Source organism: Cyprinus carpio, chromosome A4, assembly GCF_018340385.1.
Source record: "Cyprinus carpio isolate SPL01 chromosome A4, ASM1834038v1, whole genome shotgun sequence".
Classification (NCBI taxonomy): domain Eukaryota; kingdom Metazoa; phylum Chordata; class Actinopteri; order Cypriniformes; family Cyprinidae; genus Cyprinus; species Cyprinus carpio.
The window spans coordinates 15,505,502-15,531,322 of record NC_056575.1 but is presented as its reverse complement, the minus strand read 5'-3'; the positions used below and the strand labels follow the sequence as shown (position 1 = coordinate 15,531,322).

Sequence of the window (25,821 nt, the reverse complement as noted above, 5' to 3'; positions counted from 1 at the left end):
CAGTTGTTCACAAGAGATTATAGAACATTGGCTAGATTAGATTAATTGTAGGTTACAGCATATTTTTGTGAAAAAACAAAACAAAAACATATACTTTAACTCAGGGGTTCTCAAATCTGCCCCTCAATGTCTACTTTCCTGCAGAGTTTAGTTACAACTCTAATCGAAAACACCTGAATTAGCCAATCAATATCTTCGGGTTTACTAGAAAGTTAAAAGCAGTTGAGTTTGATCAAGTTTGGGGTTAAACTCTGCAGCAAAATGGACCTTGAGGGTCAGAGTTAAGAATGCCTGCTTTAACATATTTTTAATAGTGCTTATCATGGAAATTATCTACTTTAAAATAATATATTTAAGTCCTAACAGAATGTAATGTTTTCGGACAAATACATGTTGTATTTAATTTTCTATTAAATGTAGTTAGCTGAACTTTTTTTTGATCTGTATATATAATTTCATAATTATTGATTTCATAATGGCAGTTGTTTTTGAAATAATATGTAATAATAATATGTAACACAGTACAGTTAAAATTATAATCAAGTACTTTAGATGTGCTTTAGTATGTTAGCCAGTGCATCAAAATAAGTGTGCTTCTTTAAAACATTTTAAAGATTAAAACATAATTATTTAAAATGTATTTTAAAGTAAAACCTTTAACTTGACTATTACAAAGTTCGCTTTTAAAAGGTGTACTTAAATGTGTTAAGAAATTGTCATGAAAGTGTACTCACTTTAAATACACTTAAGTGGTTTTATTTCATAATTTCGCCTTTTTTAAAGGTACAATTACAAATAAGTAGACAGCCAAAAAGTGACAAAATCTCTCTAAAAATATGTCAATAAACAAGCTAAGGAGACCGCTAATACCAGCTTATGTTGATTTAAGATTTATTTTTGTACTTAGAAAGCTGCCTACATACAGTAGGCAGGTCAGGTTTCATAACAAGGCAATTATCTCACAGCTCCTTCTTATACCACATAGTCCTTGCAACAAGTGTAAAAAGTGCTTGCTGACCTAACATGACTGCAGAGAGTATGATATAGAGAGTTGGGAAGGAGAGTTGAACTTGGCTGCTGTTCTGGTTAAAGGGCTTATTCCCTGCCATCTGCTATCTGTTTTCTTACAACTAATTCCATTCTTTAGTCAGTTTCTCTTCACCCACTGACAGCTGTACCTTTGTCCAATCTGTCTCAAGCTGTACCCTCTTTCAGTACTTCTTTCCCTCCATTTCATTCATTTTTCATTATAAATCATCTCCCATGTTCTCCTTCTCCATCTTGGGCTATATCAGAGTGTCAGCAGAGTAGATTACATGCAGCCACTTAGATTACAGTGAGGTATCAAAGAGAGTTAGAAAATGAATGGTTCTCTGACCCCTGATCAATACCATCTCAGCTCCACAGTCACATAATCACCTTATAGATGAATGAGACTAATCTGAGTTCTATCTGACGACTCTCAGACAGAGTATCTGTTGCTTTCCGACGACGTCCCACAGGGCCCAGTATAGCCAACAGCCATTGATCACCTACATCGCTTCAGAGGGAAAGAGGAGAAGTGAGAACAAGTTCCCTGTGGAATCTCTTTGGTGAGCATGGATGTAGAGATGATGTAAATGTGAATACATCAGAATTTCCCGCCTCATACATTTAACATTTTGGTGATAATCAAAGATAGCAAAGCATGTATCATTTGAAGATAAGACCAGCAACAGGAGTAGTGAGGCAGAACAAGCCAAAACCAGGTAGGACAAGGACTGCATGCTACACTGAACACAACATAAGAACCCAACAAAAACACACAGGACAAGAGCACATGGTGATGTGACGAACACTCAATCCGTGCACTCACAGCAAGAGACAAAACAAGGAGCATGAATGTTCAAACCCCAGTACTGGACTGAAAACGAACTAGATAAAAGTTATAAAAAAAAAAAAAAAAAAAAAGGATAGGCGTGTCAGGGCTCTGTCACCAAACTAAGAATAAACCAGACCGAAGTTACAGAATCCTGAAAGCTTCCATAAAAACGGTTGAATTACTGGTGAACAACTACATTTCCCATGATTTTGAAAAAAGCTCTACCAATCAGAGAATTTGGTGTTACAGAAAAAATAATTGGTCTCCATGACAATAAAGAAAAAAAAAAACCATGCAACTTTCTGTTTGTCAACACAATGAATCCTGGGTCAATTAATTCCTCACCACTTGGATATTCCCTTGAAAATTCGCCAAACAATGGTAAATGTGACTGCATATTTAGAAGTCCCATGTAGACAGTTTACCAAAGACAGCTCACTAGATCTGAGAACACAGCTTACTTCTTGTTCATATCATCATTTTACTAACCCTGCAGTCGCTTCAATGACAGGAGTTGTCAAGTAAACATTGGAACAGCTAATATGTTATGCATGCTTAAAACACTCCATAATGAATTAATTGTACAATGACCTTGACTGACTGTGAACACTGCAAATCCACAATAAATCAGCGGTAAGTATACTCTAGTGACAAGTACAGGGCTTAACAGTACAGCAGAACTCCATAAAACCAGAAAGCAAACATTGGGAACAGACATAATCTGACAGCAAACAGAAAAAGGGTAAAGGGGCGAATGCGTGGTATGGTATGATGGTGCAGTTTTGTCCAAAAAATAAAATAAACATCAGAGTGAACTGAACTGGCTGGTTTAGGGCACTATTAGATGTACTGTGCACAGGTAAACAGTGGTTGCATGGTGCTGCTGTTACTGTTGGCAGATTGCTATTGATTCCTGTGCCACAAGGGGTTTGGCCTTTAAAGATCAAACATATGCCCTCACATCCTGCCCCACAGCAAATGTAACCGCTGCCTTTGCCAGTCTTTGCCTCTGTCTTGTAGAGTCTGTAGGTCTTGTACAAGCTTCCCTAGTGTAATATATATTTCTTTGAACAAGTCAAAACATTTGCTGCATTTTGGTGGCGTCACCACTAGGGAGTTGACTCATATGTTTGTTTGTGACACACACACACACACACAAAAAATCTATTTAGCACAAGCATATGTTATATAGATCGTTATGTATGTCAGCCCTGAAACAACTGTATATTTCAGGGCCACATTCATGAAACACAAGCAAAATCAAAATAATTCGTAAAAACTATGATAATTATCACATTCATGTCTATATATACCTACAGGGTTTTTTTAAAAAAAAAGGATGAGGTCAGTGTGAGATATTTTTAGGACATGAGGCTGAGTCAGTATAAAAGTGTGGTCACAGTTTGAAAGTATACTAGAGCTTCTGTGTGAGTAGTAATTCATTCATCACTACACTATTGCCAATGGACAAACAACCTTTTTGCCTGCAAAATTTCACTGCTGTGACAGGAGGTTGAAATTATAAAAAATACAGTGTGATTTAAATATAAAAGATACTTATTTTCTGGTACATAATAAAGCATGCTGCTAAAACCAAATAATTAGCAGTTCTTGTAGTTTCCAAAGCTCAATGATATGTCACTTAGGAATTTTCCAACATGGTTTGAGGGTGCTGACTTTGTAGGAATACTTTAACAAAGTAGTAGATGATACAAATGAAGCCTGATAATGACACTATTAAATTATTTAATCTGCTAAATACTAAAAAAAGAATGCTGGTAACCAAACAGTTGACTTCCATAGCATTTGTTTTCCATACTATGAAAGTCAATGGCTACCATCAGCTGTTCACAGTTAGAAAGCTTAGTGTTTTTTTTTTTTTTTTTTTTCTGCAAAGACAAAGAATAAAAAGACATGTAAGGCTTCTATGCAGGACACAGACCCCTGTGATGCTCCTCAGAATAAAATGAGCAGGCAGAACAGAACAGAAGGTCAAATGGCAGTAAGACCGCATTTGCAAGTCACTTTGGATAATAAAATATATGTTGAAGAAATATATGAAGAAATGTAAATGTAAGAGGCCCATGAAAATGGACGAGCTGGTAGATGAGGTGAAGCCCATGGACTGGGAATCCAGCTGTGGAGGAACACACAAGAGTCTTATTTTAAGTCAGAATGTCTGCAGTAATAAAATATGTTAACGACAAAAAAAAAAAAAAAAAAAAAAAATTGGCTGATGAATCTCATTCAGGTGTAGCATATATAGTGGTGAATCCAAAGGGAGAATCCTGTGAAAAGTTTGCTTATTTATTTATTTATTTATTTGTGTGTGTCTGTGTGTGTGTGTGTGTGCGTGCGTGTGTGTGTGCGTGTGTGTGTGCGTGCGTGCGTGCGTGCGTGCGTGCATGTGTGTATTTTCAGGCCAAAAACAAGCAATAAATAAAATAAATAAAATTTGACATCTCAACAACAAATTAATTATGATTGCTGGCAAATTATATTGTATCATAATAAGTATTGTAATTAATTATATTGTGAGGCAGACAACAAAACTCAGTCCTGATATACAGTATATACTGCACGAGTTGTTAATTTCTTGCAAAAAGTACATTTATTAGCTTTACTTTGAAATGCACAGTAAATTCAGACCACACTCACAAACTCTCCTGTATAATACCTGTGTAATCATTCAGATTCCTCCTTTATTATATAAGGACTTTTTTCTATTTTCCATCTATAATAATGTACATTATCATGTTGTAATACCTTAATTCACTTGCTAGACTTAATTAAAAAAATAATGTTACGTCTTCATTTGTTTTAGTTTTCTTTTTGTAACAAAGTAGTATAGATTTACAATGTCAGCCATTTATTGGTTATGAGCCACAACATGGAAATAATCAGCATATCGATATCAGCTAGATTTTCAATATTGGCGCAATTTTGTAAAAACTGTACTAGAGAAGCAGTAACAAACCATCAATCTAAGATAATGGACAACCTTCTGGGTGGCAATTAACGTAATTATATATCTATAATAATAGGTAAAAGAGGTTTAAAAGCAGATAATTGAGAGGTAATTGAGCTGTTGGTGGCACTATAGAGTTTGACTGTAATACCTTTGAGGCTAATCCCATAGAAAGAAATTAAGCACTGAAGCAGCATAGGCAGCGTATCTCTGGATGGAGGTAGCTCTCAATAACAGGCACAATTAGACCAGGATGCATTACTGTACAAAAGAATTTATTGTAAGCATTAAAATCTCTAAGCAGCTCTGCTCAAAACACAGAGGATATTATCTCTAATTTAGAAACAAAAGAGAGCTTTACGTCAAACACAACATGAAAGGAAAAAAAATAAAAAGGCTGGAAATGTATGTTGGATAATTCTGATATTGCAATGGCAATTTACAACTTTATAGTATCAGACTAATGGGTCTTGCCTGGGGATTTCATTAAATACCTAGCTAGTTGTTTGAAAAGTGGCCTATGTTCCCCAGTTTTATTCCTCAAGAGATCCACACTGCCAACTGGATACAAGAGACTATTAATGTGCTCTGAAGTCACAAGGGTTGTGCACCATTCAGAACTGATTTGAAAATGCCTTACAAATTCCATTTCGATTCTTGAATTTGAACTGAATCTGAATCGAGGTACCAAATTCTGTTGCTAACAATATATTTCACATCATTCTAGTGCAGACGAATCTTCACGGAATTAATAAAAAATACTAATTTGTGGCTTTTCAAAATGAGTTTAATATATAATCAATATAAAATAAGTTATTTATGTCATAATAACCAACTGAGTAAATGTATTCAGGGAATAAATATGGATGATTAGTTAAAACTAATGATGTAATTATTTCGATTTTGTCGCAAACCTTGTGTTGGACTAATGAAATCCCTCTAATTCTTCAAGTTCTTCAATTCTGAATTTTGTCCAAGTCTGAGAGTCATACAGAGTAGTGATGGACCAATATATATCAACCAGGACGACCGACTGGCTAATAATTGGCTATTTTTGTTGATAGATAATACATTATTTTTTGTGAATTCTGAGTAAATACTGTGCCCTTGTCACATTTTAGCAAATTTCTATAAATCTGTTTTGCCATAATTATATTTATTATACCTATTAGATTGGTCATCGGGCATAATTAAAACAAGATAAATTTACCTGAGAAGCAAAATTGCACAGACAGATGCTTAAAAAAAACAAAAGAAACAATCTGAGTAAGAAAAAGCAAATAGAATTCAAAATATATCCTCTGAAAAGCAACATATTACACAACTTTGCTTCAAATGTAAATTTGTCTTGCTTAGTTTATATATATATATATATATTATATATATATATATAGATATATATATATATATATATATATATATATATATATATATATATATATATATATATATATATATATATATGGTAAACAAGACAAACTTACAGAAACTCGCATATTGGTCAACCACTACATCATTTCAATACTGCACATTTAGCCATTCATGTCAATGTAAAAAAAAAAAGAAGAAGAAACAAACACAACTATGAAAACCCTTATAATTGGTCTCCATGACAACCATTAATTTCTGAAGCTCACATTATCTACGACTCATAAAGATAACACATCTCAGCACTGCATTGACCTCCTTCCAGCAAATCAATGAACCATACATGAAAATATCGACACGCTGATTATTTTTTCCACTCAAACAAACATACCATATTCAAGGACATGCCCTCCAAAACTGGAGAGCAAAGATTAACACTATGAAAATGCAAATGATCCAAGACACCTTCAGGTTAAAACATCACCGCTCCAGTCAGGACCTGCAGAAAACCCTCCAGAAGTTCGCTAGAAGATTCCCTCTTCTGATGCCCGTTGAGTGCCATCAATTGATCAAACCATAAACACCATCTGTACAAGAGACAAAATTCAGTCTGCTCCACTTTATGGCTTTGGAGAGAGGAAAGGCTACATGAATACTTCTCTTTGTCCTCCTCGTCCTGTTCCAATCAAAACACTGATTGTCACGTTGTTGTGCTTAATCTAAATTGTGTTTATATATACCGAAAAGCAATCTCTGTGTACTGTCATCTGGTCTTCAAAGCAAATCCGATATTCTTGGGACTCAGAAAAGGTCAAACTTCAGTAAACAGAATGATGGCAAGAAGGAAATGACTTTCATGCAAAATACAAGGGGAAATGGAATGTACAGTAAATCGTCTGTCGCTACCGATGTACGCCACCATGCAATTTCCAACGTTGATTCCTTCAGTGTTTTTCAGCCATTCGTTACTGTGAGGGCCTGGTCATTTCAAAAACAGCGAGGAAATAAAAGCTCAATTTGGCTGATTCTCGTAGTCCAGTATAGTTTTTTTTCTTCTTTTTTTTTTCTCTTAAATCTGCCCACCTCACTGGCCATAAGTTTCCATGCTAATAGAGCGCTCTATGCTTAATGTTGCATTAACCATCAGGAGCTTTCCGCAGCCACCGGTAAAACTGTTGCTGGAACAGGATGTGCCATTTTACATTAGCTTGAACGATCTCAACGGCTCGAGCAAACGCAGGTGCTGACTCTCCCCCGCTGGTGAGGATGAACTCTTTGAGCTGAGAAGAAAAAAACAATTTTCATTAACATTATCATCGTATTTTGTATTGATGTATCAGATGTAGAGAGTATATATGATGAATATACAATGCATTCTCATGCAAATTCCTGACATGTAATTTAGCAGATCACAATGATGTTTATGAAAATGAGTGTGGAATGCATTTGAAGTAAACAGAATCATCGGTGTTGATGTTTTTCTGGAAGGGAAGGACCCTTGGGTGTCTGCTAGCCTCTAACATCAATTAAGGGCATACAAAGCTAATCTAAAATCTCAGTTTATCAAATAACATGTTATGAAAACGATTCTCAGTTCCTGAGGTCATGAAGACTACATGAATGAACTTGCACAGGGATTCAGGATTGAAGTTGCTCTTTTGCTCATAAACTATTTAAAAATTGCTGACTGTTAATAAAAACTTAAAAAAATCTATATAAATGCAATTTTAATAAAATAAAAAAAAAAAAAAAAAATATATATATATATATATATATATATATTAATATATATATATATATATATATATATATATTTTCAAACCAACAATGTTAAACGTAGTGCTGATCGTCCGTGAATCTGTGGATGAAGTGCTCTGGCAGCAGCTGATTGTCAATGACAGTATGCTAATGCTCTGTTTAAGAAAACACTGAGGGGGTTCGTATTATCTCTGTATGAATGATAAATTGTGGAAGGCGAAGTCAGCTGGATGAGAAAGTGCTGCGCTGCAGTGAGAAGAATCAGCAGTCTGTGTCCTCTGGGACTGAAGCTGAATCAATTTGAATAAGTGTATATACGTTCCATTTCCAGTTACAATGAGGAAATAACCCAGCGATACGGTACAGGGCACATTTCTGCAGTCTTCAGAGTTTACTTTTGCTCATTTTCCACCTCAATAATTTGCTGACCAGAGTTTGTTTGTAAGTATTAATGTTCTATGAAGATTCGTCAATAATTCATTCCTGTTTTAGTTTGATTAGAGGTGTACCTCTAGCCTCAGTATGATGTTAAAGTTCAGCCTCACCTCATTCAGCTCAGCCTCAGTGTTGAGAAACTCTGTCACGCCGCTGATTAATTTGGAGTTCATAAATAAGGCTTCTCCATACCTGCCAATGAGAGACACTGTTATTAAAAACACTGAAGCACCACAAGCAAACAAACACCAATAGATATTTCCCATGATGCTCTGGTCCTCCAAACACAAACAAGAAATAACATTCACCAATAAATATCTTATGAGAGTGCGAATGTGAAATTTATATCAGGGACTGAGAGGACAGTTAAAATCACCGATAAACAGAGATGAATGAAGCCACATTCACCTGGAATTCAATATGTCCCACTTCTCACGGAAATATCTCCATGCTAAATGTCTTCCCAGCGGATTGCGGCCCACATGTATGATGACATCGATGACGTCCTGATCCGGCACCAGGTCAGAGGTGAGGGACAGGTTCAGGAGCCTGTGGATAAAACAAATAAATGGGAGATAAACTATTAGTGAGAAATAACTGACAAGGGTCCCTGAATTTAATTTTATTTAATTTTTTTAATGAATTGGTAATGTGGCCATGATGTAGACTTTTTTTAAAGATTTTATTCTGAAAAAAAACATTTTTTTTAACACCATGAAAGTTGCAATCCTATGGAACGCTAAACGAACAAAGTGGGAGGAGCTTAGCAGAGGGTTACTTTTGAAAGAATGTGGTAAAGTGATATATAACAGTAAGTGATCAATAAACGATGAAGTACTTCATAACCTTACGGTTACAGAAAATAATCAAAACCATTTCAATAAACTGAAAATAAATGATATACTTCATTAGTTGTGCTCTTATGCTTGGAAGAACTTGGTCTAAAATACAAAACTTGGCTTATTAATGGCTGCTATTTGACTAATATGCCTATCATTATAAACATTATCGTGGCTGTTCTAATTAAGCCTTTCTAATCAATTTTTCTAAGCTAGTTTTAAGCTTCGGTAATTCAGAAATACAAAACACATTATTCTTCGCTGGTTTCAGCAAAGACAGCCACCGACAGTCCCGAAGAAAAAAACACAATTATTTAAATATGTTTTCAAGACTGTGAATCAGCGTCTTCAAAAAGTAATTAACCTGAAAAGCCCAAATCAAATGCAGATAGACCCATTCGCTTCAAATTGGTGAGAAATGTCAAGTAGATGAAAAAGGAAGAAATAGGAAATGAGATGTTTCACATAAAGATGCTGCCACGGTGCACAAGTTTCAATTTGCAAAAACATATGGGGTAATTGCTTGGCTGTTCTTTGGTATCTTGTTTCAGTTCAGTTGCTTTTCTGGGCTTTTGACTTCATGCATCGCCGAGTCACTTGTAGCACTTTTTTTTTTTGGTGACAAAACTCACATCTGTGTGCGGACAGCAGCTTCACAGCTCGCAAACTTGACATCTCCTGCTTTTTCTAAGGACATGTGCAAACAAGTTTTCAGAACAGCTTCTTTTGCTGTGCTCATTCTCATCACTTAAGTTAACGCTGGAAAATTCTGATATTGGACTGATATTGACTTTTTTTTTGCTGATAAAGCAGCTGTAAAGGTAAGCATGTTCAGATTAGCATGTTACTGTCTTAAAGGGATACTCCACCCCAAAATGAAAATGTTGTCATTAATTACTTACCCCCATGTCGTTCCAAACCCGTAAAAGCTTTGTTCATCTTCAGAACACAATTTAAGATATTTTGGATGAAAATCGGGAGGCCTGTGACTGTCCCATAGACTGCCAAGTAAATAGCAGTGTCAAGGTCCATAAAAGGTAGGAAAGTTGTCGTCAGAATACTCCATCTGCTTTCAGACATGCAATCTGGATTATATGAAGCGACGGGAACACTTTTTGTAAGCGAAGAAAACAAAAATAACGACTTTATTCAACAATTCCTTTGTCAACAGTCTCTGTGTATGCTGTGTATGCTCTTCTGTAACAGCCGCCCCACAAGGATGCGCTGTTTCTACGTGTATTTAGCTTTGATTTGAAAGAAAACAGTGCATCCTTGTGGCACGGATGATACAGAAGAGACACAGAGGAGACTGTTGACAAAGGAATTGTTGAATAAAGTCATTATTTTTGTTTTCTTCGCTTATAAAAAGTGTTCACGTCGCTTCATATAACCAAGATTGCATGTCTGATAGCAGATGGAGTATTCTGACAACAACTTTCATACCTTTTATGAGCCACGACACTGTTATTTACTTGGCGGTCTATGGGACAGTCACAGGCCTCCCGGTTTTCATCGAAAATATCTTCAATTGTGTTCCAAAAATGAACTGAGCTTTTTACGGGTTTGGAACGACATGGGGATAAGTGAATAATGACAAAATTTTCATTTTGGGGTGGAGTATCTCTTTAAGTATACAGAATGTACACTGTGCACAGTATGTATATTTCCTATAAGCAAAGTATAGATATTACATTTACCACAATGTGGTATACAACCAGAGCAGAGCACACAGCATGGAACACTGTATCCCACAAAACAATGCACTTGAACTGAACTTCAATTTCCAGTGTGATGAATGAATAGGAAGTGATTTACAGTGGTGATTTTTTTCCTTTTACTGAGATTTCAGTCTCTAAGTCTGCAACAACATCTGTAGGTTAGCAGTCAGAGCGGAAGTGGGATACACACACACACACACACACACACACACACACACACACACACACACACACACACACACACACACACACACACATTCCAGTAGTGGCAAGGAATTATTTTCAGCCCACTGGATTAAAACATACATCATCAAAAGAAGTAAAAACATGGAGGAGGGAGATGCAATTCACTTCATGCCATAGAAATCAATACTAAACACAGGCTCCATACACCCCATCCTTCAGACATTTACTAGCTCACTCCAAACACAGGGCAGTTTTCTCTGCGGTAGATTAAATATCACAAACACACACTCACACACACACACACATGCTATTCATCTGGGACGGGGGCTTTGCTTGTGCACGCTGTGTGAAATTTAAGTGTGGCTGAAATCAATGAACTGCTGCTAGAGGTCTTCTCCACTCTTTTAAGTCTAACACTAGAGCAAAGGTGAACACATGAATGCTGCAAATATTTCAGATATCCTATGTGACACTAGAACAAATCTCAGTTATGAAAGATATTTCAAGCACATAAAGCAACACCAAATCCTCTCTAGACAACAATGACTCATAAGGTGCTACCTGCGCATTGAATAGTGATGCCAAACGCCTTTATTTCATGGGAATTCATTAATAAAATGGATGAATAGAAGTGCAGAACTCCATATTAACAGTGTTAAAAACTCTCAGAGGACAGTCAACAGCTGCAGTTTTTTCTTTGAGCTGATATAAATTCAGTTACAGGTTCTTCCCACATCCATGTGGCTATCACATCATGCTAATGCTATGCACTGGAACACTAGGTGCCAGTTCCTAATTAGCCAATGAGGGTTTTTCTAACAATGATGTCTGGCACTTTCAACACCACCACATCACTACCGCTGCTCTCGCACTATTTTATAGTCTTGGAAAATGACTATCCAATTTAACCAGATCCAAACTACCAGCCAAGTTGGTCCAGCACAGGGGTTCTCAACTCTGACCCTTGAGGTCTACTTTCAGTGACATTTATCAATCAAAGAAGTCATGAATAAGCTAATAAAGTTCTTTGGTAACACTTTTAATAAACGTTTACTATAAGTCATTTATAAATGATTAGTTAATGATGAACTAATCATTGTTGATACATGTTTTATTAATTCAGTTATAAGTCACTTAGAAGTTATTAGTTAATTATGAACAAATAATTTACAAAACATGACTATACGTTCATAAATGATTAATGAGTGGTATGCTAATGATTTACAAATCGTTACTTCATTTGTAAATGTGTTAGATACTGTATCATTTGCAGATCTTCCTGTTACATGATCCAACCTCATGACATCACTTTGCCCAAGCTTGAACTTAATTTTTTTTTTTTTAATAAATTAACATTTTGGCACCATTAATCAGCACTTAATTGTTTATTTTTTATTTTGTTTTCCATGGAACAGCTGCTCACCATAACATGAAAACGCACCAAAAATGTAGTCCATTATTTTGTGCATTTTATTCCAAGTCTTCAGAAGTCGTACAATACCACCGTGTGAGAAAAAGATTTGTTTGCCGTAATATAATCATTATACATTAATAACAGTACATAGCTGCCGTCTCATCCGTTAAAACTTTCAAAATTGGCGCTTCAACACAACGACACTGGTTTGCGGCAGTGACGTCAAACCTCGCTCCTTATTGGCTGTCACTTGTGATTTGTGGCCACCATAGATTGTTTGCGACATGCCAAATTGTGTTGAGTGAGGTGCGGCGCAACGCTTTGGAGGATGGAAATGCAGTTCAGGAGAATGTTTGCAGCGATTAAACACTTTAATTTCATTCTGTAACTCACACAAAATTGTTTTGCTGTCAGGACACTGGTAATGTACTGTAGCACACGTGTTCTTTATACTGCTTTTTTGTAATGTTTTAAATAAGTACATTTATCTGCCTGTTACACTTTGTATATTGTCAACAAATTCTGTAGGACAATGAGACTTCCAGCTATAGGACAGCTGAGAATCCTTGGTCTAGCAGGTCTAACCAGGTTGAACTTGGCCCCACCGGCTGCTAGTCCATCTGATCAACCACCTAAACAAGATTGAACTAGCTAATGGCTATTAATGATCTGCTTCAGTCTCTTAGAAACCAAATAAAACCAACTACCATTACCATTACCATTACCAATAGGTGACTATGATTTTGCCAATCAACATTCTCCATGACAAGAACAAGACAGTGATATTACGGTCTTGGACTCAAGACTCGATGGTCCAATACCATATTTTATTGGTCTTGGTAATCAAGTCTAAATCCAACACCATTTTTGCATGGTCTTGGTTGTATCATGGACTTATTAGGGGCATTTGGTCTTTACTTAAATTCGACCCTCCTCTTGAGTTCAACAACAACAATAATTACTGCTAAAACAAAAGGAAGGGTTTATTACATTTTAAGCTTTAATATAAAGCTTAAGCATATCCCTAACATTTAAAGAGAACCCCTATAACCTGATTGGTTGAAGGGAATACTGGTCCAGACACACATACAGTACTCATTGACAAGCCATCATCAGGAGCAGGATGGCCTTCAAAAAGTTTGTACTGTAGGAGAATGATGGATTTTGTATTTATGGTTCAGCTGCATGACTATCAGATGTTGTATCTAGGTGTATTGTGTGAGTGACATGGATCACTGAGTGCTTGTAACACTCATTGATTTTACCTTCAAGGAAGGCAATTACCATTATAGAAAAACAAATGAATAGGTTCCTTGTTGTCTGTAATTTGATGAATAGTATCTTATCTCATGAAGATGCCTGAATATAGAGCACTGAAATGTGTGCTTACTAAGTGCGGCACTATTTATCTTCTTGCTCTAGTGAGACAAACAACATCCCTCTCAACAGACTCACGACGAAGCCATCCCACAGGAATCAGCCTGTTGAGTGCTGAACACTCACTGCAGAGAGGGGTCATGGTGGGTCTCTTTATATGAGAATGTTTTTTTTTTTTTTTTTCTCTCAGTGCATCCATAAAACAATGACCCAATGCAACCGAATAAATGGAGATGTCGAACCCGCAGTGAATCCTCAGAGAATTGCTTTAGAATAAGTGTGGGCTCAGAGATCCTCGTCTGGCCTGGACAAGGTGTAATCCGTCACCGTCCTCATTCGCTATTGAGTTGGGAGAGGATTTAAGACACATTGGAGACTTGTGGGAAAAGCTCCTACGGCAGCCATTGTCTTTACTACCCTGTCAGAGGAGTGAGTGCAGCTCTGCTGGTGTGAGTGACATGATGTCGAGGAAAGGACTGAATCGGATTGCTTCATGAGGTACAGTAGACTACAAAATAACAAGGGAGTTATAGTCAGAGGAGTACAATACATGCTCCAGAGATCTCTAGACTCCTGCTATCAATAAAATGGCAGAAAGCCCCCAAAAAATCATGAAAAAAGTGAATGAAGAAGCTGGTACCAAGCTAAAAAGAAGCTAAAACTTTCTGCTGAGATCGATTAATCAACGTGTCATGTTACAGTAGCTTGTTATTTGAATTTCATTGCTTCGTCATTGTTAATGAGGTGGACTGACCTGTTGAGCAGGAAGATGTTGTCACTGCAGGTCAAGGCCTCCAAGAGAACCTTCTTCTCAGAGATGGCTGTAGAGGAGTGAAACTTCATCCAGATAAACTCCCACACATCCTCATCCATCAGAGAAACGCCTGTGCAGTACACAATGTCCCTCACATTGGGTGGAATCCTGTGAGACAGAGGATTGCCCGAAAAATTTGAGTGAAGACACAATTCACAGCTAGTTAATGCTAATGTTATGCATTTAATGCTAATTTATTTAAATTTAAATACTCATATTTAACATGTACATCTTAATGGAGCCAACATGTTTTTCACTATTTACTATTTTCTTTTTACATGCATACAAAGATTGACTTTGTCCAGGGAAAACAGTGAAAATGGTGATACACTGATGCATATATGCACACTGAATGAAAAAGGTGATTAGCATCCCTCACTGTGACCAAGTCTGTTCATTTAATATTTGCTGAGGGTTATATCAGATTCACACGCCATCAGATTGCATTTTGTTCACACATAATACTTGTTTTAATTTCCAAGAATTGCAAGTCCTCAGGGTTGTTCAAAGATAGCAAATCACAAGTTAACATTTCACCTCAGAAGAATCAGTGCAAAACAGTGTGAGTGTTTTTCTACGTTTTTATATCTGTATGCTCAAGTGAGAAATTGTCTTTTTTTGGGAACGCGTTAGATTATGGAACACAATTCACTATTTACTAGTTGCTTATTAGCATGAAGATGCCAGAGGTCATTAAATGCATATTATATGAAGCCAAGGTCAAGGTTATGTGTAACTAGCATATTGTCTGTTTATTACTATTTATAAATCACATATTAATGCCTTATTCTGTTTTTATTTATCTCTTATGTTTTAGATCCCTTGACCTAACCCAATACCTAAACATGCGTACTGCAACAACTAGCTAACTAACTTCAATATGCAGCAAATTAGGAGTTTTTGAGGGAAAACTAGTTAATAGTGGATATGTGCTCCCTAAAGTGTTACCCTTTCTTTTTCTGTCTATGTGGGAAATATAATTTTAAATAAAAAGACACTTTTAGATTCACAACAGACCGATTTGGTTCAAGTGGTCTTCTGCTGTCTGCAGTCACTTTGAATCACTAGAATTCTGTCACAGTGAAAAATGTCCATAATTACACCAGCTGATCTGATTCGATGATCTTTGGTGAGGTCATCATTTAAGTGGTGAAAATTTAACCCAAATCATCACTTCAGGCCTCCCAAAGTGAGTCACAGTGCAATATGTATAGTCTAGCAATATATCGGTCTTAAGTAAGAGCCCTCTATGGACCCATGGATATCATCTGGTTACAGATCTAAGAATAGAAACAATGTCGAGCTAAACAGAGAGAAAAGCATCTCAGGCTGTGAAGCGATGCATGTAATATTCGTACAGGAAGAAGAAATAACATTAAACCTCTGGAGGAGCCGCGGCGATACAATGACTGAACTTTTGATTTGCTCAAACAAAGCGCAATAAAGACCTGCTGATTCTGGATGAGCCGTCGGAGCCTCTGGGAGTTTTCAATGTAGCAATACAGAAAACGGCACCTCCAGTAAGATATGAAATCATGTCACAACCAATTGGAGCATATAGACTGAAATTTTTCACAACTGTGAAAGTGATGTCTTGTTTATGACTTCCACTGACAGGAACGATAAATGAATTCAGAAACACAGTTAAAGAATAATGTTTGTGACATTCCGTTAGCTGCCATTATTTTGGAATATATTATTTTAAGGCATTTTCAGAATGAAAATGGGAGATGACATGAGCCATAAATCTAGTTTTTACTTCTGATATAGGAACCTGAATTTAAAAGCTTGATTTGCTCCAATATTTGGCTGTGTGAAGGCAACACATTTATAATAGATGGCTGTTATGAGATTTCTATATGCCTGTGAGACACTTCTGTTTTGAAACAATGTACAAAGTCCTTTGAGTATTTTACATTGTGTGAGACTTTGTTTCAAACAGAGACTAAAACTGCACTTAAAAGCAGATTAGCTTGAGACCCAGCAGAATTGTCTGATTTTAGTTTTTCAGTTTTCTTTCTTTTTTTTTTTTAGTCTGTGGTATCTTGTTTTTAATTAATAAACGAGGAGGACATGAGGAGGATTTGTATCGGATCAGCGTTTTGTTCAGTGATCTGAAGCTTGCCTCTGCAGCTCATAAACACTGCTGGGTCATTCCTGTGACATTATCATCACCTAAACCATAAAAAGACATAAAGGTCAAATGCATTCCTCTTTTATGATGTGCTCATCCCTGAATATCAACCTGAACAGATTCTTTTTATTGTCCCAGTAGGACTAGAGGTCATTTTTGAAGAAAAGCACAAGTGAAGGACACATCTGGCAGATCCAGACTTCTGCTGTCAGCTCAGAGGCACAATTCAGAACAGTTATGACTTAATACACAATAATAAGTATTAAAAGGATATGACTAATAACATAAAAACAGTGGAGAAGAAAGGCAGATTCATTTCTAGCAGATGAATTTTAGAACTAATTTATTGCCATCTGTTGACTTTGACAGTTGTACATGAAAACTAAATAATTTTTAATCAGTCGGTCTGGATAAAACGATCTGCTAAATGCCTTAAAACGTAAAAACATATCACCAGTGGATTAGACTATCCTGTCCACGTGATGATACATCTAGCAGGAGGGATTGTGTTCATTACAGAGACTTTCTGTCTGTTCAGACACGATCAGAAACCTCACACTGGACTCCACGGGGGAATAATTACAGAGCCACTGAGAGGAACATCTTTGACTGAGCAGGTCAAACACTAGCTGAATCCAACTGAGTGTTTATTTCACATGTTGAAAGCAAGAATATTAGGCCAAAAAGCTTTTAAATTGAGCAGCCTACTGTTATTAGAGTCGGAGTCGGAGTCGGAGGCCTCAGAAGTCATTAAATGCATATTATTTGAAGCCAAGGTCAATATGTAACACATTTTATCTGTAATAAAGCAACTGTGTGTGTATTTAAGGTCTATCTGTCGATTTTAGGTCACGATGTTAAAGAAGCCAGCAAACAAATTTCCAGTGCATTTGAGGTTGCCAATATGCAATGTAGTGTGCGTGCTCTTTCATGTGTTTGTAGGCATGCAGCCAACAGTCTGGCATAAGCACAAAAAATAATTTCCTAAAAAGTAGGCAAACACAATATCTTGTGCAGGGTAAAGCCGTTTCATCAGCTACACAAACACACACCCACAATCCTGTTTATTCTCCATTATGGTCATTAGTCCCTGCTGGAGGCACGGTGTGTTTGACAGTGTGATACTGCATACATGCATGAGAACATTACTGTGGGAAGCAGGGAAAACTAATTAGATGAACAAATGTGTGTTGCCATGGACACTTGGAATAAAGCTCCTACTGTATGAATCTTGGCAGGTTTCATGAGCAGAACATATTGATCTGACCTTAAATTGCCCACACATACTAGCACAACACTCAACCCAACAACTCTAGCTGTCACTTTTGTAGTATGGTTTCACAATGATGGATGTATTGTGATTGTTTTCCTGTACTTTTTCTTAGGTTGAAGAGCAAAAACTAAATTGAGGTGGGTTTCCTGCAGGACATCTTTTACATTAAAATGGCATTTTTAAACAAAGAGCATCTTTAACTACATGTCACTATACAAACCATCTGTTAGTAGCAGTCCCACCTGATTCAGTCAAGTGAGTGGTTAAGGGACAAGCCAGTGTGTGACTGAGTTAACTAGCATTTTGGGCTGGTTTAGTGAATCATAGAGTTGTCTGATTTGAATCCAAGATTTAGACAAACTAATTTCTGAATTTAACCAATTCAATAAAAAGAACTGCCTCAGCTGCCAGCAGTTAATTGAAACTTCAAACATTATTATGGCACTTCGCTATTTGTTTGTTTTTGTGTCAGTCCAGTGGGGAGAAACACTGGGATTGAATAAAAGCTGTTATGTCACTGTGTGTGGATGTCACTCTGTTTAAATTTGCTCACCTGTTCTTGTTGCTGGAAATCCAGTCTGAAATGAGAGAAACAGCCTGCCGGTGACAGTGTTTGTTTCCAAAACTGCAGGCCAGCATCATCACCTCTCTCTGCAACTCTCTGAGGAGGAAAGAAGGAAGTACATTAGCAGATAAAGATGGAGGAAGGGTAAAATGAAAAATTAAATACATGTCTACTGAGGTCATTCCCATCTCTGAGGTGGAGAATGTCTGGCTTGCACTTTGCAATTCAGTGTCCTTACTCAGACTACATATAAGTTAATAACTGTAATACATAATTCAAGAAATGTGAAATTCAAGACTCACTCGGCCTGATAAGCCACCTGCATGAAGGAGCCGTCGGGGGAATTGGCCGGCCAGCCCAACTTGAGATATTTCGGTTCTACCTGTCTTAGAACATAGTCCTGATGACACAAAACAAAACAAAACAAAACAAAACAAAACAAAACAAAACAAAACAAAAAACAAAAAAGGAAACAAAGAAATTATTTAAGCAACACAAAACAAAAATACAACAAAACACAAAGTAAAGCAAAACCAAACAAAAGTGCAAAACAAAAGGCAGAAAAAGAGTGAGTATGGTTGCCATGTTGAGACCAGGATTTAAACTATTATAGCATTTGGTTTTGTTTTTTACTGTTTTGTATTGTATTGTGTACAGTATAAGTGTGTGCGTGTGTTTTGACTCGCCATATGATTGAGGGAAACGTCACAGCAGTTATTGTCATGGCTGATTTAGCACGACTGCTCTCCTTCATGCCTTCATGCTCTCCTGCTATGCCACAATTAAATTCTTAACACACACTTGCATGGATAAAATCATATAATCGCTGGTAGAGGACATTGTTTTCCATACTGTGCTGGACCATACAGCTGATCAGGTGTGTTTGTCAAGCTGTTACTATAGCAAGTGAGTGACGTATTCTTGTTTTGCCAACAGATTAACCTCAGTTTGACGATTAGTGATGCTGCTGTGTTTGTGTGTGAACAGGCCAAACTACACTGGCCAGCACAAACACACACACAAACACACACACAGAAAAAGGGGTTCGGTCTGACAGGTTGAGACACCTGGCCACATGACTGAAGGCATCTGACTAATCTGCTCCAGCTGTTTCCTGTCTTGCATTACATTCTAAACATCTGCTCTGTCTCACAGTAAACACAGTGATGGAGAGAAATAGAGAGAAGATGTTATTAAATTCATCACACTCACACTGCAGACACTAAAGGGTCGTCCATTACAGAGGAGGGGCAGAAATGACTCATGCGCACTGAGGGATTGTGGGTAGGCGTTTGAGTGATATTCAGAATAACTAAGTGCTAAATGAATATGAAAGCAGGTGGACAGGCAAGACAGAAGCCAGAGGAACAGAGAAAGTGTCTGACACTGTCAGGTTAGGCTGTGTTCAAAATGGAATACTAGCACACTGAATACTGCATACTATCTTTAAAGAAATAAAAAATGCTCATAGTGCTTTTTTGGTATTTTTGCACTGCTGTTTTGGATAATGATCAGAGGAAGTTCTGAGTTCGATCTGTCTGGCGGTGAGTCGAGTCAAGGTTAAAATACAACAGACACCAAACTGATCTGAGATCAGACTCACGCTGAACAGGCTGTGGTCTTCAGTGCGGTCCAGGAGTTTGTCCAGCTGGTAAAGAGCTCGACTAGCAGCGTGCCACGGCAGAAACTCGGTCTCCTGAGACAAATATGAGATCATCTGCAGAGGGACGTTTTGGGGCAAATACCCCGCTCTAGAGAAAAGAAAGAGAGTACGAGGATCAGACACTAGCAGCTCATTTTTATGCATATTTCCCCTTTGGTAGACATGTCGTTAACATTTGATTGCAAACAGTTCATTTTGTTCATCATTATTCGTTTAGAATAACTGCCAGGCATTGTGCTTTGTGTGGGGAGTCATAATGTGCTGTAACAAAAAAAAAAAACAACAGCTTCTCCTGTACGGCTATAGTCGTGTTCAATTTGCATAAATCCATAAAGCATAAGCTCTCTTCTAAAAGTTTCAAATGTCTTCTCCTTTTTCCCCCTCAGCCTTTTTAGAAACGCCTACAACCCTCCCATGAGAGGAGAAAAACAGAGAAGTGGCCAACATCCTTAGACCAAAAACAAGAAAGACGAGACTTTCCACGAGCCTGTGAATCTGAGTAACGATTGCTAGCAAGCACAGTGTCACTAATACATTAAGCAACCAGTCAGAACACCATAGCAACAACATAGCAATGTTCTGAAAAAGGCAAGCGTTGTCGCTAGCATTGTTTTCAAGTGCATGATTTCTGTGTTATTTTATGCTTATAAGAGTGTTTTGCTGTTAGCTTGTCAGTTGTGTCTAAGTGTGCCTCATGTGAGTAGCACTAATTTGTGTGCCACAGTTGCGTATGAGAGAGTATTTCCAACCCAGACTCTTTGGGAAAAGATTACTGAGGTGATCTTTATGCAAAATAATATTATGTTGCCTCTTGCACATTTCGTGACACTTTCAAAGTGGAATTTAATTTAAGTTAAATTAGTTTGAAGAGGAATGAAATATGTTAGTGTTCATTTCAGCTGGAAACCGCAGTGAAATATAAGTATGGGTACATTCTTCCAGAGAGCCTTGGCTGCCTGTTTCAGTTTCTCAATTTCATGCAGGGCACATACTGTAAACGCTGCCTATCAGAGGTCAGGCGAAAAAGGAAGTGATCAGACTTGAAAACGAACTCATTTAATTCCAGAGGACAGATTCACCCAACACACATTTAATTGGGACATTAATCACAGTTACTCACAGACACCCACTGTTACCCAAGGAGGTTTTTAACATTTCCTGAGAAACTGATTTGCATTAACATTAGCATGAGATATTTGAGGATGTGAAGAACTTAAATCTGTTACGACATCTTTGGATGTTGCGAAAAAAGTAGCAAACATGTTTATCGTATTAAGCAAAGGTTAATTCATACATGTAACTAAAAAGAGTTTTAGCTCTAATAAGGTGTTTAAATATTAAATATAGGAATTGTGCTCTTCATCCCTTGAACAGCCTGTAAATATATTAGAAAAGGACGGTGAGTCTTCAAATTGCCAATAATATTTGAAGTTCAGAGATTAATGGTCCTTAAAGTCTTAATATGAAATCTAATTTCCCTATTATACATGGTAATGGAAAAGTATTGAAACATTTTTGCTCAATTGCATTGATATTCAAATAATAAGAGCTCAGAAATGCTTTATTTGACTGACACTAGCATTTCCGACAGTCTTACAGATATATAGAAGTCAGGAGTAATTGACTCCAGACTGTCTAATTATTTAAAGTTAATGTAAACCCAAAGCACTGGCTTTCACACCTCGAGCATATATTAATTTTCAATAATTCAACAGTCTGGAGTCAATAATTCTCAGTTTACTACGATTACCACATGTACATGTGTTTATCTCCTGGAACCCCTGAAAAGATTTTTCAGGATTTTTGACTAAAGCAAGCGTGAACCACTTGATTACATATCTTATTTAGAAACCGGGTCAACAGACTTGGAACTACTTCAAAGCTGTGCGGTTATAGAAATAAATCAAAACCATTGTGTCAGCCGAACAGAATAAAGCATTAAACTGAGGTCTAATGAGCAATGGTTGTATTAAAATAAACAATTAATCCGCCTATAATGATGCCAAGGCACTTGAAACACTCATCGACTGTCATTCTTTCACACTGATTACAAGGAAATATTCAATGTATATTCTCTTGACTGATGTGTACACAGACTGCAGGAATGCCGTTTTCAGTCAGTCAAGAGCTTAATCACATTGCATGTGCATTAATCATGCTGTGTTTCTCTTTGGCGCTTAAAGACACAGTAGCACATAAATCACTGCAATGACTTCACCTGTCACAACACATTAAAGAGGAAGTGAGTGATGGCTGGTAGACAGCACAAATCACATCTCGTTTGGTCACAATAACCTCTAGAAAGTGACTGAGAGTTAAACACCAGTAATTAATAGACTAAATATAACATACAGGCTTTAATAATTTCTCATTCAAAATATATAGATAGATAGATAGATAGAGAGATAGATAGATAGATAGATAGATAGATAGATAGATAGATAGTCTCCCTTTCATAAAACTTCCTTTCTTCCTTGTATCTTTGAATTCTTCAGCTCATTATTATTACGTTTACACAACAGAGACGGAGGCCATTCAGTTTCTCCATTTCATAAAACTTCCTTTCTTCCTTGTATTTTTGAATTCTTCAGCTTTCTCATCGAAGGTCGCAGGCAAAATGTAGTTTAAATATAAATGCAACATTACCATAAAACTGTCATGAGGCATTGAAGTTTCCCTGCTGTTTTATCGAGCACAGTAATGAATGAGTTGATCACTCTCACGCTTCAGGAACGTGACAGTACACACACAAGCTCAGAGAAACACGTGTTGCATTGCATGAAGGCCATATATCATTGATAATAGCACTCCAGAAGAACAGCAAGGTGAAAATTAGAGTGTGTGGCTCTTTAAAATAGCCTGACATCATTCATTTTCAATGAGAGCTGGCTATGTCTGCTAAAATTATTGTCAACAACCATTGATGAATTGAAAGAAAATCCAAAAATTCCAATGGATTTTTTAATTCATGAGTATATAAAGAGTAACATAACTGTTTCCTAAATAAATAATTGGCTTTCTAAATTGGCCTGTAATTGTAGCTCATTTAGTTGGAGCTTTAGCAGAGCATTTCTAACAGGCCTATTACGAAACTCCATCACTGAGACTCAAGAGTCTAATGAGATCGCTCTATGTACATAAAAATATTGTCAAAGGAAAAGAATTTTGAAAAATTTTGAATGGAGAAAAAATCAAACCCTCAACATGGCCGCTCTATCGAATGGAGCCCCGCCTTCTGAATAAAAGAGCCAATCGATAAGTCATCACGTCACTTAAGAATTTGATGTTTCCTCATTCAAAGAAATAGGAGCTGCACTTGCATGCCTGAGTGTTTTTTTGCAATGACTTGCCTTAAAGGGACTTTTTATTATATGCATTAAAGTTGACTACAGGCTGAAATATGAGACATGTTTTTGTGAAATTGAACAAAACCTCCATAGAGCTGGTGCTCCAGAAAATATGAATAAATGTTCTAAATATATATTGATCACACTTTATTTTAAGGTACAATTCTGCCAATAAGGCATTAATATGTGCTTTAAAATTAATAATAACCAGCCAATATGCCAGTAATATGCATGCTAATAAGCAACTAGTTAATAAATAGTGAGTACCAATATTTTTAAGAAAGTTGAAAAGCTTTGCATTTAACCCAGTTATCACATTCAACAATTATTAATGCACTTGACATATGATCTTTATTCTTAAACTTTATTCTATTGCCAGATATTTTCTACTCAATTGATCGAGTAATTCATAATCACAATAAAGGCTGACTGAGCTTTGTGAGGCAGTATTGATCAGGCAGCAGCGCCCATTCAGTAATATGAACACTCTTCATCATCCCAGTAATTTACAGAGAAACAAGACATTCTACACATTGTGATTAACGATGATGACGCTTTTAATATGCAGGTTGGCATTTTCACTTTTCAAGTACATAAGAGCCAGTAACCACCTCCACAGATCTGAGCCCTGAGGTTGAATAAGACATTCTGTTAACATCCGCTCTTATTTATCAGGATTAGCTGTAAACAACAGCAGAGAGAAACAATATGTACAAACCAGACTGAAATCAAAACTCAGGAACAAAAGGATTTACCTTCAGTCCTGTTAAGTTTCAATTATCCAGCTCTTCGGTAAACAAGGCCGAGCTGAATAAACAGGCTAAATGAACATGACGTACCACAATCCAGCGGAACAGGTTTCTATTCTCGGCCCAAAGTGATGGCAATAAACACAAGTCTCCCTACGGGTTTGTCGTCAGTTGACTGAATCGGCATGTTCAGGAAACATCTGTGGCCAAAAACACAATTCTCCATATGCCTGTTAGTCTCCTGTCTAGCTCAACATGAGCCGCACAGCGCCGGCATATGAGCATGTCGTTTCAGTATGATGAACAGCGGAGCTAATGCTAGCAGAGCATCTGGCAGCTTCCTTATTTAGTTTGGTGGAAGAATAAAAATGACTGAATTTCACAATCTGTACAAAGCAGCACCCAAATACACAAAATTCAATGTTTAAGAAAGTCCATCAGTGATACTCAAAAGCTGATTTGGCTGCCTACTAATTCTAGCTGCCAGCGGTTGAATATTTCTTTCATTAAGCAGAATGAGTGAGAGTTTTTGTATTGAATAGAGAGGACCTCAGGGAGAACAGTCATTCCTGAAGGGACTAATGGCAGCTTGGCAGATTGTGGCACTATAAACTTTCAGAGGAGACTCTATCAGAAATCAGCCCTCTTCTCACTATCTACCTTTATCGTTCTGTCTCTTCCTCCTCTCACATTAATGGAGGTTCATGAGTTTCCAGCTGCTGCTGAAGCTCTGAAGGATCAACACAATGAGGCAGCAGTGGAAAGGTGGGAACACAGAGGTTTTCCCTCGCTTTCTTATTATCCACTATTGCTGTAACGGCTCAATAGTCTCACCGCAGGTCTCATCTTGATGAGCTAAAGGGTTTTTCTTCAGCAACGCCTCCAGGCTAAAGAAGAAAAGAGACTTACAGTACAAGAACTGCATCTGTCAGTGATGAAGGTCTTACTGAAGCGGCTGGTAGAGAATTTTCTAGGTAGGGCACCACATCCAATAATTTTAGCATAAAATCCACTATGATTTATCACAGTATAACAAAAGGAAAAGTATTAAGACTTGAAACATTTTAAATAAAGATATTTGTTTTACTAAGTTCAAGATTGAGGATGATTCCCACAAAACTATATTTTCTGCATGACTTAAGGTGACTCTGACGGAACAGGCACGTCCAAGGCTTTTTAAGTGAAGCATCTTTTATTTTTATTGTATAAAAATAGAATTAGAATTAATTCACTATTCATTCACTACAAACTGACGTGACAGACAGTGATTAACCTTATTCTATTGTCTCTATACATAAAGATATATTTGCATAGATGGGCGAACATAATAGCCATATATTTTGCTCTAATTT

At 37.0% G+C, this 25,821-nt stretch overlaps 1 pseudogene; it reads right to left on the bottom strand.

Annotated features, from left to right (window-relative positions):
* Positions 1 to 5,087: 5,087 nt before the first annotated feature.
* LOC109064695 overlaps positions 5,088 to 25,821 on the bottom strand; it is a 98,762-nt pseudogene continuing 78,028 nt past the window's right edge.